Source organism: Dipodomys spectabilis, unplaced genomic scaffold (genome assembly GCF_019054845.1).
Source record: "Dipodomys spectabilis isolate Male_0828 unplaced genomic scaffold, ASM1905484v1 ptg000105l, whole genome shotgun sequence".
In the NCBI taxonomy this organism is placed as follows: Eukaryota; Metazoa; Chordata; class Mammalia; order Rodentia; family Heteromyidae; genus Dipodomys; species Dipodomys spectabilis.
The window spans coordinates 1,817,991-1,835,617 of record NW_024870782.1 but is presented as its reverse complement, the minus strand read 5'-3'; positions in this window follow the sequence as shown (position 1 = coordinate 1,835,617).

The following is a 17,627-nucleotide window of genomic DNA, read 5'->3' as shown; positions in this document are numbered from 1 at the left end:
GTGTAAAACTGCAATAAATAATCACATTTGTATGTTTCCATAATTTACCTTGTTTTTCTACAAATTTAGAGAATAGTGTAGCTTTGGAAAATCAATAAATGTTGCATTTTCATATAGAATTAAGTATCCTTGCAAGTGTTGCCTAAAACTGACCTACACTGAAATGATTGCCATTGATAGCGTTCTCAAGATTCCAAATGTTTAGACTTTCAGCTGACCTTTCATAAAACTCATATCCCAAACATAACTTTTTAGTTTATTCATGCAATCATAGAAACATAAACATATGACCAAAATATTAATTAATTTTTTTGGAGGGGGGCTCCGGTCGTGGGGCCTGAACTCTGGGTCTGGGCGCTGTCCCTCAGGTCTTCAGCTCAAAGCTAGCACTCTACCACTTGAGCCACAGCGCCACCTCTGGCTTTTTTCTTTTTGCTTATGTGGTGCTGAGGAATCAAACCCAGGGCCTCATACATGCAAAGCAAGCGCTCTAGCAATGAGCCACCTTCCCAGCAATGTTAATTACTTTTATCTGCTGCATTAATGTAGTATAACTAACACAGTTAAGTATATACCTTGAGGAAAATAAGATTCTTTCTTCGAAATACATGCTTCCAGGCACACACACACACACACACACACACACACACACACACACACACACACACACACATATTTACCACTCTGACTCAGGTTAGGCTCCTGACATTGGGTACCAGACAATCATCTAATAATCAATCTTTCCTGCCCAGACATAAAATACATTCATAATTCCACACATACAAAAATACCAGATCATTTAAAATACTGAGAATATTTAACAGAATCACCCAGTTCCTATACTATCAACTCCCTGATTTAATTCATTTATGACAATGTATTTTTCATATCATAATTAAAAATATTTTTGAGTCTCTCTGATTAGCAGACAAAAACATGTTACATAATAGAACATGTAGGTAAAATTACTTTTACCTGGGTAATCTTTTGTATATCTTATCAAAGACTTCTTTTTCCTTGCAGAGTCTGTTTCTGGCATTTTTCCCTAATGTCTAATATTACATTACAAAGGATACCCCATATTCCTTAGTTCATTTTTCCTAAAGGTTATGCTATGGAGTTGAATCTGATTCGTTCGTTTATTCTAAATTATATTTTCTCAACAACTTGAATTATTGTTTATGTTACTCCTAAACCATTTGAAATATCAAAAAGAACTGGAAATTCACCTTGGCAATGATTTGTGAATGGCAGCAATGTTTGTGGTTGGAATGAAGGACTTGAATTATCTAGAGTGCCTTAAAAATGGCACTGTTCTTTAAAAGGTTGGTCATTTAGTAAGCTTTTAAAATGTGGTCTTCTTATTTCATCTAAGAAGATAAAAGTATGCTTTTCATCACATTCTTGCCTGCAAAGCACTAAAATTATTTCCCTTGTACAGTTTATGCCCAGCTGCTACTGTAGAGAAACCCACAACAGTTGCAGAGCTATGTTAGCTGCTTTAGATTTTGAAATTTTCGTCTAGTAACCGAAGTGATTTGAGCCCATATTCATGGGATAGGCACATAACCTACAGTTACAAGCCACCACAATATACAAAGACTACGTGCAAAATGAGGTTCAATATTCTTCTTTGTTGTTTCTTTTTTGTCTTATTGATTGTCTTTTAAGGAGCTAGAGGCTGTTTATTTCTCATTATTGTTGATGTGACTTAAATTAATTACCAGATTTTTCAAATTAAATAAAGATATATAAAAAAGACATATTCATTCACAAAATAAACATTTTCAATGATGTTTTTTATTCTAGTCCTGTTTTCAGTTATCTTCATGTAGTGTTGAGATGAATCAAGCAAATGTGTAAATTGACACGTATTAAGCACACAGAACTCTGGAATCTTTGGGTTTTGATTTGTATATCAACTTCACCTGGAAAAGAAAATTATCACTTGCTTCATGTCTTAAGTAATCTACTTAAAACAAGTTTTATTAATTTTTTTCTCTTAAAATAATTTCTTTTGCCAGTCCTGGGTTTTATTTTTTATTTATTTATTATTTTTTATTGTGAAAATACCCTACAGAGGGGTTACAATTACATTGTCAAGGTAATAAGTACATTTCTTATCAAGCATTGTTGCCTCTTCCTTTGTTTCCCCTTCCCATTCCTTCCCATCTCCCCATTGGTATAATTTGTTTAGGGGAAGGGTAAAAATAAATGGTTTAAAAAGTGATACAGGCGGACCCATCACAACAATGAAATGTACAAGATGTTATGTCGAAAAAACAACTTTACTAGTTTCAGTAATTTTATCAATAGATCTATTAATATATGGAATTGATTCATTGCATATATATTTGATTTCTTATTTCCACTGAATTAATATTACATTTATTTTACTTTTGTACATATGTAATAATGACATTATTGAGCATAAAACATCCCTATTTTTCATTTTGGTTGCCAAAATGGAACTATTAGACATTTTGAAAATTTAACTTTAAATCTGAAAATTTCACTAGGACTTGAATTGTGTTACTTACAATTTTAATGTTAAAATAAAAAGCATTATTAAATAGAAAGCAACATTATAACTTATGATACTTTAGTGCCTGAGTTGACTTTATGATACAAAACAATTATATTTATATAACATGATATACATACTCAAACAAACTATAAAACATGGAAACAGAAGTCTCCTTTTTTGTTTTGTTTTTATTGTTCTTTATAGTTTGTGATGATTCTGTCTTTACCTTATGCCGGTATATTCATTGAAGTTCTTCAGGAAGGTGAGGGGTGGGGACAGAGCTTTAGGGAAAATGGTGAAAAATTGCAACAGTGCAGTTAATTGAACATTTATGAAGGTGAACTATTTAACACATGGATGGGGACAGGAGGGAGGGACTAGGAACAAGTGAGGGAACCAAAGACATTTCACAAAAGGAAATGTACTCATTACCTAACTCATGTAATCGTAATCCCTCTATGAATCAGCTTAATAATAACAACAGAGAATTTTTTTAAGTCAAACAGAATGTTACTTCTTAGAATTCTAGAAGATTTTTTGTTCACTAGTTTGAGCTGGTTGAGTCTATCTGAAAATAGCTACATTGACATTCATTGGGCAAATTTCTGAGTTACTAATAGATAAAAGTCAATTATGATTGCTTGTATGGTTTTTTAGACTCTGATTTATTTACTTCTTTAATCTAATTTGTATTATTTGTCTTCTGATTTTTGGTTTGGCTTGTTCCTTTTTTCAATGACCTAGTGCTGTGATACAAGATTGTTCTAATTTATTGCTGTACATACTCAAAGCTATAAATTTTCCTCTGAGTATTGCCTGTGCTGTTGTGTCCCAGAGGAGGTAGTATTTTGTGTGTTCACTTCCACTGAATTCCATAAACTTTGGAACTTCCCTCCATATCTCTTCAGTGATTCACAGATGATTTAGCAATGTGTCATTCAGTCTCTGTGAGTTGCAGAATTTTCTGTGATGCCTTTTGATGCCAAGACCTAATTTGGTCCCATCATAGTCTGACAGGATACAAAGAGTAATTTCATTTTTATTTTGGAATTTTCACAGATTTTCCTTGTGATTTAAGATATATATTTTGGAGAACATTCCATGGGCTGCTGAGAGAGATATATTTTGTGATGCTGGTAGGTGAAATATTCTGTAGCTATCTATTAGGTATAGCTTGTCATTGCAGTTATTTAGCTCTGAAGTTTTTTTGCTAAGTTTTTACCTGGTTGGCCTGTCCAGAGTTAAGAATGATGTGCTCAAGCAACAAACAATGTGTTTGGATGTATGCGTATTTTTAGGTTAAGTAGTATTTGATCAACTTGGAAGCCCTAGGATTCAGGGCATTCTTATTTAGAATTGTTATATCCCCGTGATGGAGGGTTTACTTTGTCAATATTTAATGTCCTTCTTTGTCTCTTTTTACTTTCATACCATTTTTAATTTAAAGCCTATTTTATCCAATTTTGTATACCTACTCTGGCCTGCTTATGAAGTTCATTTTTAATTTTTGAACCCTAATATATGTATTCAAATTTTTTTTCTTTCTGTGATTGTTTCCAACATATTTATAAGATTATTTCTTTGTTGCTTTGTATGTTTCTCCCCCATGGTATAACCCCTGCCTTCACTGTATTTGATGTTGGTATAATTTGTGGAGGGGAAGGAAAATACAAATTGTTTAAATAGGGATACAGGTGGACCCATTGCAACAATGAGATGTACAAATCGTTATGTCGAAAAATGAACTTTACAAATTGGGTGAGGGGGTGGAGGGGTGAAGGTTGATTCTGTTTGTGGGGGGAGGATGGGAAGGGATGAGAAGGGGAAACAAAGGAGGAGGCTACAAGGCTTGATAAGAAATGTACTCATTATCTTGCCCCTGTAATTATAATCCTTCTGTACATTATTTTCACAATTAAAAAAATAAAAATGATTATGTACAGAAGGGTTACAATTCCATAATCAGATATTGGGCACATTTCTTTTGAACAGTGTCACCTCTTCCGTCATGTTCTCCCAGATTTTCCCTTTCAACCTTCCTCCCCCATAAGTTGTATAGTTCATTTTTTTAATTTTAATTTTTATAATTAGTGAGTAAACGTTTAATGAGACATAAGATATTTACATAATCTCAAAGTACCTTTCCCAGTTTTTCATTATTACAAAAGGAAAAAGGGAGTAACTTCACTGAAGGATGCTGGTAGGATAGTTCATTTTTAATGTAGTGTTTAGTGAGTAGCACTGCTAGATTTGTTCACTCTTTGTCCCACCATTTGTGTTTCCCCTTGCCCTTTACAAACTTACATATAAGACCAAAGGTACAAAAATCAAAACAGCAACAGACGACAGAAGGAAAAGCAAAATAATAAAACTATAATCATTTCTTGGAGATCATTTTGCTGAATATTATTTTATATGATAATATTCATATAGCTATTGAGCCTTTGTGATCCTCTCCCAAGAGCATCCTCCTTTTGATCTCACTGTATAAATTTTTAGACTCCCATATAATTTATCTTGTCCAAGCCTAATGTTTTCTCTTTTACCATCCAAGTTTGTTTACTTGTAAAATTATAGGCACATTCTAATACAACAAATGAGCGAAATCAGGCAACTTACACACACCCACACACACAGATACATATGCACATATGTACATATATACATATATATACAAAATTATTGATCCCAATTTACAAGTATGTATATATGTATGCATGTATACACGTATACATACAAATATATACATAAATAATCAAATTCCATTAATCCATCAAAAAGAATAATATTGCACTATTCTTAAGGAAAATGAAACACTTAGAAATAATAATGTTAAGTGAAATTAATTGCACCCAGAGAAACTTACGTTGCTTGATTTTCCTCATTTGTGGTAGATACCAGGGGCTTATAAAGGTAAAATTATTTTTTAATTAATTAATTAATTAAATTTTTATTGTGAAAATACCGTACAGAGGAGTTACAATTACATTGGCAAGATAATGAGTTCATTTCTTATCAAGCGTTATTGCCTCCTTTTTTCCCATTCTTATCCTTTCCCATACTTCCCCCCTTCTCCCCACCTGATCTCCACACCAAAGTTGTAAAGTTCTTTTTCGACATAACAACTTGTACATCTCATTGTTGCAATGGGTCCACCTGTATCCCTAGTTAAACGATTTGTTTTTGCCCTTCCACTCCACAAATTATACCAACATCAAATGCAGTGAAAGCGGGGGTTATACCGTTGGGGTTAAACATACTGGATGGTATGCAAGCAGGTACAAATGAATTATCTGAAGTGTCAGAGTCCATAGTTAGTGGAAATACTATTATGCTCTTAAAAGATTAAGTCAAAGCCCAACAAAATAAATACCATTAAATGTGTACTGCAAGAGCGGACAGTGAGGGGCAGTGTGAGAGGGGTAAGAAATTGAAGCGGTAAAGGATAGAATACAGGCAAGAAACCATTGCATACTTCCCAGAATTGAAATATACAAAGCAAGGGGTAGTGTGAAATGAAAGTGAAGATGTTGAAGTGATAACACAATTCCAGGTGCATTGTACACATAAACTGATTTGTTAAATGGCAAGTAATTCCATACATAACATAATATTTAGATACCTAAAGACTGGGGTTAATTGGGAGGAGTGGATGAGAGTATTGAAAGAGGTGACATTCATCAAGATGCACTGCATCCATAAACTGTTTCAGTGAATGGCAACTCCTTTGTACAACTACTTAAAGATACTAAAATAGTGAATAAATTATGATAGTTGAATAGAGAGTTGCCCCTCAATTATTTCTCATTTAAAAATATTTTTAACCTGGAGGTTTGGAGAATAAAATTCAAATAATAAAACATTATGAATCTTTTTTTCTGAAAATTTGAAATTTAAATCAAAACTACTTTGCTTTTTGTCAACCATTGGGCTGTTATAAGAGAATACCTCAAAGTAAGTGGCTTAAAAACATCAGGAGTATATTATCCATACTCTAGAAGCTTGAACATGGATTATAAAAATGGTTATACAAATGAATTCCTTGTCTTATGGCCGTCTAATTTCTGGATCATTATACTTTATTTGCTGGATGTTCACATGGCAGGGTCATTTTATTGGGCTTCTTTTATCAGGATCATTATTTCAGGGTCATCTCTGAAAGGGTGATTATAATGTAACCAGACGGAAATACAATTTCAAAATGAGTATCTGGAAGGAGTTACATCGTCCAATATATTTGGCAACTTTTGCTTTAACTCTCAGTGTAGTTTATCATTTGGATATAATTTCATAGAAAATAATATCTTAAGGACAAACCTATATCATGTCAATTATGTGAATGATTCTTCTTACAAATGGAATAATTATAGTGATGGCAAAGTGACATGATTGTTTAGTGGCTCTTGAATTACATCAGAGGTAATCATTTAAACATGGTGCAACCTTTCTAAGCCCTTCTGATGTATTCGAACAATCTCCACTGATTTAATTGCTTTCAGCAATACAGATCTCCTTTGATTTTAATAATGTCTGCTATTAGGGCTCCCACAGACACCAAAATTAGAGGATGATAATTTCTCTGATAAAATACATAATATAATTGTTATAATTAATATAACATGAAGACTGTAATATTATTAGCATTATAAATACTAGTGTTAACATTATATAATACATTGACAGCCTTTGGTTACATCAATTTTTAGAATACTTATAACTAAATGTAAATTGTTTGTAAATAGTTATTTGATAATGTATAGAAAATGAGAAAATGATTTTGTTTGTTTGTTTGTTTGTTTGTTTTTCGGTCCAGTCATGGGGCCTGAACTCTGGGCCTGGGCACTGTCCCTCAGCTCTTCAGCTCAAGGCTAGTGCTCTACCACTTGAGTCACAGCGCCACTTCCAGCTTTTTTCGTTTTGCTTATGTGGTGCTGAGGAATCAAACCCAGGGCCTCAGGCATGCAAGGCAAGTGCTCTACCACTGAGCCACCTTCCCAGCCCGAGAAAACGATTTGTGTGCATATTTACTACAGATGCAAACACTAACGTGGTTATTTCTGATACTACATTTGTTGGTTTCATTCATGGATAGAGAACAGGCAGAGAAGTGACAATTGCAAACTTGCATTTACTAAAGGGTTAATTTACATGAAATTTATGTTGGGCTAAATAGCAGATTTTTTAAATTAAATTGTTTTTATCCCTTCCTTCATTCATTCCATTTTTCTTTCCTTCATTCCTTCATTTTTTTCCTTCCTTCCTTCCTTCTTTCTTTCCTTCCTTCCTTCTTTCCTTTCTTTTTTCTTTTTTTAAAATATTTTATTTTGAAAATACTGTACAGAGGGGTTACAATTACATGGGCAAGATAATGAGTACATTTCTTATCAAGCATTGTTGCCTCCTCCTCTGTTTCCCTTTCCCATCCCTTCCCAGCCTCCCGCCGCCCCCCACCCAAGCTTCCCCCACCCCACCAAAGTTGTAAAGTTCATTTTCGACATGACAACTTGTACTTCTCGTTGTTGCAACGGGTCCAACAGTATCCTTATTTAAACGATTTGTTTGTCCCCTTCAACTCTACAAATTATATAGACATCAAATACAGTGAAAGCAGGGGTTACACTGTGGGGGAGGGACATACAAAGCAACAAAGAAATAAGGGAAACCATGGGACCTATGTTTCTTTGGGCTTGGCTTACTTCACTTAATATAATTTTTTCCAAGTCTTTCCATTTCCTAACAAATGGGCCAATGTCATTCTTTCTGATGGAGGCATAGAATTCCATTGTGTATATATACCACATTTTCTTGATCCCTTAATCTACTGAGGGGCATCTGGGTTGGTTGGTTCCATATCTTAGCTATAGTAAATAATGCTGCATTAAACATAGTTGTGCTGGTAGCTTCAGTGTGGTCTTGCTTGCAAACATTTGGGTAAATGCCCAAAAGTGGCATTGCTGGGTCATTGGGGAGCTCTATGTGGAGTCTTTGAGGAACCTCCATACAACTTTCCAAAATTGTTGAAGAAGTTTACACTCCCACCAACAATAAAGTAAGGTTCCCTTCTGTCACATCTCCTCTAGCATCTGTTGTTATTAGAGTTTTTGTTTTTTGCCATTCTAACTGGGGTGAATTGGTATCTTAATGTTGTTTTGGTTTGAATTTCTTTTATGGCTAGGGAGGTTGAGCATTTCTTCATGTGTGTATTGGCCATCCTTCTTTCTTCTTCAGAGAAGTTTCTCTTTAAGTCTTTAGCCCACTTATTTATTGGGCAGTTGTTTCTTTGAGGATTTGTTGTTGGGAGATTTAATTTTTTGATTTCCAAGGATATTTTCTATATGAGACCCTTCTCCGTTGTATGGCTAATGAAGAACTTCTTCCAATCTGTGGGCTTTCTATTGATCTTGCTAGCTATGTCCTTTGCCATGCAGAAGCTTTACAACTTCATGCAATTCCATTTGTCCAACATTTCTTTGATTTGTTGTGTTTCCGGGTCTCTATTCAGAAAATTTCAGCCTGCACCAAGGAGACCTAGGGTTTCTCCTATACCAACCTGTAATATTTTCAGATTGTCTGCTTTGGCTCCGAGGTCTTTGATCCATTTGGAGTTGATTCTGGTGCAGGGTGATATATAAGGATATAGCTTTAGTTTTCTACAAGTAGTTAATCAATTTTGCCAGCACCATTTACTGAAGAGGCTGTCTTTCTTCCATTCTTTTTTTTAGTTCCCTTATCGAAAATTAGATGGCTAAAAGTCTGTAGGTTAATTTCTTGGTTTTCAATTATATTCCATTGGTCCTGAGGTCTCTTCTTGTGCCAGTACCAAGCTGTTTTGATTACTATGGCTTTATAGTAGAGTTTGAAATTTGGTATTGATATTCCTCCAGCTGTGCTCTTTCCGTTGAGGAGCGTTTTTGCTATTCGGGGTCTTTCTTTGTTGTATATGAATTTTTGGATTGCCTCTTCTATTTCCTTGAAGAATGAGATTGGAATTTTGATAGGTATTGCATTGAATTTGTAGATATCTTTGGGAAGTATTGCCTTTTTCACGATGTTAGTCTTTCCAATCCAGGAGCATGGAGGTTTTGCCATTTTCTAACTTCTTGTTTGAATTCCTTTTCAAGTTTTTAAAGTTTTCATCATAGAGGTCCTTCACTTCTTTGGTTAAGTTAATTCCTAGATATTTTTTTTTTGTGGAGCTATTACAAATGGAGTTGCTTTCCTAATTTCAGCCACACTTTTCTCATTCTTGGCATACAGAGATTTTGGGCGGTTAGTTTTATACCCTCCTACTTTGCCAAAGTTTTGAATCAGCTTGAGTAATTTGGGAGTAGAGTCTATTGGATTCTTTAAATACAAGATCATGTCATCTGCAAAGAGGGAGAGATTTATTTCTTTCCCTATTTGGATCCCATTTATGTTTATATCTTGTCTTGTTGCTGAATCTATACATTCTAATACTAGATTGAAGAGAAGTGGAGAGACTGGACATCCTTGTCCTGTTCCTGAGTTAAGAGGAAATGGTTTTAGTTTTTCACCATTAAGTATAATGCTGGCTGTAGGTTTGTCATATACACACTTTATTGTATTGAGGAATGTTCCATGGATTCCTAATTTTTCCAAAACCTTCATCATAAAGGGATGTTGGATCTTGTTGAATGTTTTTTCTACATCTATTGAGATAACCATGTCGTTCTTATCCTTGCTCCTATTGATGTGATGAATAATATTAGTTCATTTGCATATATCGAACCAGCTTTTCTCCCTGAAATGAATCCTGTTTGATTTTGGTGTATGATTTTTTGGATGAATTGTTGAAGTCGATTGGCCAAAATTTTGTTGAGAAGTTTTGCATCAATATTCATGAAAGAAATGTGTCTATAGTTCTCTTTCTTTGATGAGTCCCCGCCTGGTTTTGGGATGAGGTTTATGATGGCTTCATAGAATGAGTTTAGTAGTGAACTTTCTCTTTCAATTTCATTGTCGAGTTTGAGGCGTATTGGTGTGAGCTCTGCTTTGAAGGCCTTGTAGAATTCTGCTGTAAAACCATCTGGTCCTGGACTGTTCTTAGATGGGAAGTCTCTTATTGCGGTTTCTATTTCAATGCTTGATATGGGCCTGTTAAGATGGTTAAATTCATCTTGGTTTAGTTTTGGTTTAGTTTCGGCATGTCAATATTTACTAGGAAAAGGTCCATTTCTGCCAAGTTCTCAAACTTATTAGCATAAAGTTTTGAGAAGTATTCCCTTATAATGTTCTGAATCCTTGTTGTTTCTGTGGTGATGTTTCCATTCCCATCTCTGAGTTTATTTATTTGGGTGTGTTCTCTTCTTTTTCTGATAAGATTTGCTCAGGGTTTGTCAATTTTGTTAATTTTTTCGAAAAAATAACTCTTTGTTTTGTTGATTCTTTCTATTCTTTTTTTTGGATTCTAATTTATTTAATTCTGATTTAATTTTAATTATGTCTTTCCGTCTACTGGATTGGGGTTTATCTTTCTGCTCTTTTTCAAGGAGGTTCAGGTGTCTCATTAAATTGTTGGTTTCAGATCTCTCTAATTTGTTGATGTAGGAACTCAGAGCTATAAACTTGCCTCTGAGTACTGCCTTTGCTGTGTCCCAGAGGAGCTGGGAATTTGTGTGCTCCTTCCTTCCTATCTTTTCTTCTTTGCTTCTGCCCTCCTTCCCTCCATCCCCACCTCTATCTTTCTCTCTTCTTTCTTTCCTTTTCTTTGTTTCTTTCTTGGTTTCTTTGTTTCTTCATTTTTTTCTCCTATTCTCCCTTCCTTTATTTCTTTTATTTAGAATAATTCTTAAGACTATAGAAACAATACCAAATGTTGCACTCCAAGGTGTTATGAGGAATTATAACTATTAAGTAGATTGACATTAATTTTAATGACCTATGCTATACCTTAAAACATAAACATACCTTAAAACTAAAAACCACTTCACAAAAGTTGAAGTATATGTAACAAATATTACTTTTCATGATATTTTTTATTTCTTCAAACAAAAATAAGAATTAATCATTTAACTAGGGATACAGGTGGACTCACTGCAACAATGAGATGTACAAGTCATTAGGTCGAAAATGAACTTCACAATTTTGGTGCGGGATGGAGGAGCGGGGAGTATTGGGTGGGGATTTGGGGGAGGATGGGAAGGGATGGGAAGGGGAAACAAAGGAGGAGACAACAATGCTTGACAAGAAATGTACTCATTATCTTGCCCATGTAATTGTAACCCCTCTGTACAGTATTTTCACAATAAAAAATAACAATTTACTTAAAAAAAGAATTTAGACATAATATTGTATGTGTCTCTGTGTGTGTGTGTGTGTGTGTGTGTGTGTGTGTGTGTGTGTGAGTTTGTGTGTATGTGTGTTGTTCTTTTTATTTGTACTCAAGGCCTATCCCTTACTTTTATTCACTCAAGGATAGTGCCCTAACATTTGATCCACCACTCCACTTCTGGCTTTCTGTGTGTGTGTGTGTGTGTGTGTGTGTGTGTATTTATGTGTGTGTGTGTGTGTGTGTGTGTGTGTGTGTGTGTGTGTGATTGAGATGTGTCTCACAAAATTTCTTGCCAAGGCGGGCTTTGAATCCCAGCTTCCAGTGTACGGAGGATTAGAAGATTGCGATACACATATTCAGCACATAATATATCTGAGAATAAAAAATTATTTGAGGACTGGGAAGGTGGCTCAGTGGTAGAGTGCTTGCCTTGCATGCCTGAGGCCCTGGGTTCGATTCCCAGCACCACATAAGCAAAAAGAAAAAAGCCGGAAGTGGCGCTGTGGCTCAAGTGGTAGAGCGCTAGCCTTGAGCTGAAGAGCTGAGGGACAGCGCCCAGGCCCAGAGTTCTGGCCCCACGACTGGACCCCAAAAAAAAATTATTTGAAATCCAGAGGTCAATTTAACAAATTAACATTTAGATATTTATTTAGTTACTAAATCTGAACCTGCACTGTGGAAAAATATTTTCATTTTTATTAATTATATACACTCGAAGGTTTAAATGACAGAATCTTTGGACAAATTGAAATACTCTATTATTCAAAAGCTACAAAAGGATCATTAATCAAATGTCTCATGTAAGCTAAAGTCAATAGGCTCTGTCAGGTTGAAAGAAACAATTTGTTATTATCTTTAAATTTTTTCTACTGTGGCTACATGATTTTCTATTGCTTTTACCCTAATCTTTTTTGACATAAAAATGTAGATTCATACATTTTTTGAGTATGCAGAAATCTTAGTTACTGGTCATGTATTTCTGAGGTTCAAGTACCAAGTCATTTCAGAGAAACACTGAATTTTATGTATTTTATGTCAACACTGATTTTAAGAAATTGAATCAATCTCAATATGAGATAACTAAAGCAAGATATATGACATATCCAATTATTCCTAGAGATTTGAATATAACTTATTGTTGAATTGCAGGAAATCCATATTATAACTACTCTCCTTATAAGTTATAGTATTCATTTTTCTTTCAACTTGAAAGAATGAACCTCATTAAAGATGACAAAAAACTTGAATAAAAATGCCATAAAATAATGAAAAATTCAACTCATTATGAGTTGAATGAAATAGTAATTTTTGAAAATCAAAAATGAAATATCTTGAAGCTTCCTTATCTGTTAAATAAAATGTATTTGCATTCTAAATATTTCATTCATCTCTCCAACAATTGTATAACCAAACCAACTCCATGTCAAATAGCTCCTCTGATTAATTCAAGTAACTATTTAGGAGCAGTAGTTTTCACAATTGTACAGAAATATCTAGCCCCCCATTCTAGAAATAGAATCTGAATTCATAAAGGATAGGGATTAATAATTAGTTTTCACTATGTTACCATAAAGAGGTGGTGAACATTTTCAAGTGGGCACAAATGTAGAGATTTGGTCACTGAGAACTTGTGATCAAAGAGGACAATAAGATCAAAGACCTTTCCCCCTTTTTCTTCTGTTTCTTCTCTATCTCCTTCTCCTTTTCCTTCTCCCTCTCTCTCTCCCCCTCCTCCTTTTTCTCCCTCTCCCACTCCTATTACTCTTCTTCTTTACTTCCTGGCTTCCATGAATACACATACTCCATCGCATGTTCCTGACATGGGGTACTGTTCCTCCACCAGCCCAAAGCAACGAGGATAAAAAACATAAAATGAAATGTATAAAATCAGAAGCCAAGATCAATCTTTCCTCCTTTTAAGTTGATTTTATAAACTATTTTGTCATATTAATAGGAGACTGACATAGCATGCTCTCATTTATCATAAGGGATAAGATTTACTGGAAAAAAAATCTGACCAACATCACCCTAATGAAATGATAGATTAAATTAATATTATATGATTGCAAATCTACTTTAAAATTTCAGATATATATCAGCAAGAGCCAAAAAATTCACCACTATGATTTGCTATGAAAAGACAGCAGAATTCAATCTGTTCCTCAGTGAAATTGACCTATAATTGGCAGTATTTTCAATTTTAAGAATGATTTAATAAGACTGAAGAACAAATTTCAACTCAAACTACGTGATATAGAATTTACTTTGCCCCTGTAAACAACTTTTGAATTCTATCTATATTTGGTCCCTAAAATGACTTGTATTTTATTCTAATAATATTTTTAATTAACTTTAAGTACATGATTGGGGGTTGCTCTTTGACCATGCAGTTTATAAATAGTGTTTAGTGAGTTATTTTGTTTTCCTTTTTTCTCTCCTGAGGTTTGAACTGTAGGCCTGGGTGCTGCCCCTGAGCTCTTATGGATGAACACTAGAACTCTATCACTGTACGAAAGGCAGCACTTTAAGATTGTTCTGAGTTTTGATTGGAGATAAGAATTTCACAGAATTTCCTGGCTGGCTTCAAACCTCAATCCTCAGCCTCCTGAGTAAGTATCTTGGATTACAGGCATGAGCCACTAGTGCCTGTCTTAATACAATGCTTCCTTCTTTTTTTTGGACAGTCCTGGGTCTTGAACTTAGGGTCTTGACAATGGGCAATGTCCTTGAGCTTCTTTTCCTCATACTAGCACTCTACAACTTGTGTCACAGTGCCAATTCCAGCTTTTTTGTTTGTGTAGTACTGAGGAATCAAACCAGGGCTTCACACTACCACTAATTCTACCACTAAGCCACATTCCCAGCCCAGTACAGTGCATCTTGATGATCATTTTCCCTCATCCTTCTCAATCCTATCTCATCCCTCAATTTTCATAATTTTGTAGAATATTCACTGACTCGCAATATCATATATAGTCATTTAGAGGATATGTGACAGATCATATTTTATTGATAGTCTCATTCATCAACATACTAAACTCATTACAGAATTCTGTGATTTTAAATCCTAAATTACCACTCAGATTCACCCACTACTATTCTAAAATTTTTCGTAAGGTTAATGCAAATGCAATCTGTAATACTTCGATAAAGTACAATGATTCTTAGAGTTGTACTATGAACATCACCTTCAGTTCTAGAACATTTTATCGTCATTACCCTCTCAAAATACTCCAATATTTATTAGTAGTCACTTCCTGTCATCATTTCAACCTACCCTCCATTGACCAACCATTACTTCATAGTCTACCACTACAGATGTGCCAATTTTAAAAAGCTCATTTAATTAGAAAATGCAGTATATTTCATCCATTTCTCCCATATAATATTAGTGTTTCCCAAGTAAGTTCAAGTAAATTTTTCTCACGGATAGAGCATATTGTTTTGTATGCATGTGTATAATTGTATAATGTCCTCAATGATCAGTTCAATATTTTATTATAAATTATTGTAAACGGTTTTGCTATGTATATTCTTGTACATGTGTCTCATTGGGCATGTGTTAAAATCTATTTTGGATATCAAATTATGATTCAAAATGCTGGAAAATAAGAGCAAGTATATGTGTAATATCTTAAAGATTTCCAGTATGTTTAACAAACTGACTATATAATTTTAAGTTCTAAACACCAATGTATAAGGATTCCAATTTCTACATAGTGGTTGTGCAGTACTATCATATTGTTGTTTCTATTTCCACTAATCTCTATATGTATGCAATGTCTAGGTATGTTATGATCTTTCCATATGTTCTTTGGTTGTTGGTATATTACAGAGATATATATTTGGACTTCTTGATAACTTATTCAGGATGGTTAAAGTTTTTCATTGGCATTAATATGTATATGTATAAACACTATGTGTACATATGCATATATTCATACTTCTTAGGTGTATATATACAAATACCTATATATATGTATACCTATATATGAATATACAGATGTATACATACATGTATATAGACATATATGTATATTATTATTTTCATTTGTCTCTAAATTATAATTTTACTTTATTTGCCAAACATGTCCTTTATTGACTTTACTTTAGCATTAAGCAGTCTTAAAGATAGGCTCAAGTTTAACATTTTAGTATTATCTTAGATACCAATGGCCTTCTAATTCTAATGAGCCATGAGCCCTCAGTATGTTGACCAAATTTCTTAGTTTGTTTACACAATTACTATAAGTATGTATTTTCTCACTTATCTTTGTTTCATTCACCACGCAATCTGTATTTAGCCTTTATGTCATACTTGAATACCAATGCCTTTGGAAGATATTTATTAATTGGTGTATATTAATTGCATGAAGAAATCTTATTGAAATATTTTGCACACTCATATATTGATCAAGGGCCTGATTAACCTGTTTCTGTCTTTTTCCATTCCCATTGCCCCTTATTTTTCAATGGTTTTCTGTGAATGACTTTGTGCTATCTCCACACATCGTCAAAATGTATTTCACCCACCATCATTGAAAATCATACCATGCTGAATATAAAGGCAAAAATCTGAATAAATGGAGACATATAATTTTTATGGATTGGAGGATACATATTTTCTCCCACTTCCTCGTCCCTATTTTGGTCATTCTTGGGGCTTGAAATGTGGGCCTGGGTACTGTCCCTCAGCTCTTCAGCTCAAAATGAGTGCTCTACCCATTGAGCAACTTTGCCACTTCTGGATTTCTGGTGGTTAATTGGAGATAAAAGTCTCACAGACATTCCCATTCCAGCTTGCTTTGAGCCACAATCCTCAGATCTCAGCCTCCTATGCAGCTAGGAGTATAAGTATGAGCCATCAGCGCACAGCTTCACAATTTTATTTATAAGTTTTTGACAATTTCTTAAAACACCTGACCAACACTCTTTGACTCATTGACAAAGGAAAATAAACTGGAATATATTTCTCTCTCCAATATTAAAGCTGTTAGTGTAAAATTGTTATATTTGTATAGGAAAGATTATACAGCTCAATATGAGTGTAGGGCACCAGATTAGAGGAACATACATATTATCAAGGAATATTTAATAAGAATGTAAAACACTTGTGGAATGGCATTCTCTTTAATAAGTGGTGATAGATTATACAGTATTGGGGAGAATTAAAAAGTGAACGTTGACTTAAATATAACAATTTATTCAAATATTATCTTAAAGCAGGTTTTGAAGGTGGCATATAAAACAAAAAGAGTGATGTAAATATAAAGCAAAGGAAGATGTTTTGATAATTTTAGAGATGAAGCATACTTAAATATGGCATTAAAATTATACGAAAGGAAAACTTTATATAGTAGTAATCAATAAAATTGTAAAATAATTTAGTCTATGAAAGGTCATACAAGTAGTGAATAGAAGTTGGGAGCAGGGTGCTCATATATCACAACCTAGCAAATTGGTAGGTTGTGATTTGAGTATTTCTGTTTGAAGGCAGCCAAAAAAAATAAAGTTCTTGAGAATCTTATCTCTGCTTAATCAGCAAAAAAGCCAGAAGTGAGGCATGACTCAAATGGTAAATTGTTAACGAAATGCAACAAATCTCAGGGTCCCTGAGTTCAATCCCCAGGACCATACATACACGTACAAAATTAATAGTAGTAATACTAATAGTGATGATGACGATGATGATGATGATGATGATGAAGGGTATCCATAGTCAAGGATAAAATAGTTGCAAATTCTGTACCTGAAGAATGCCTCAAATCTAGACTCTACATAGAACTCTCAAAACCTAATGTTAAAAAA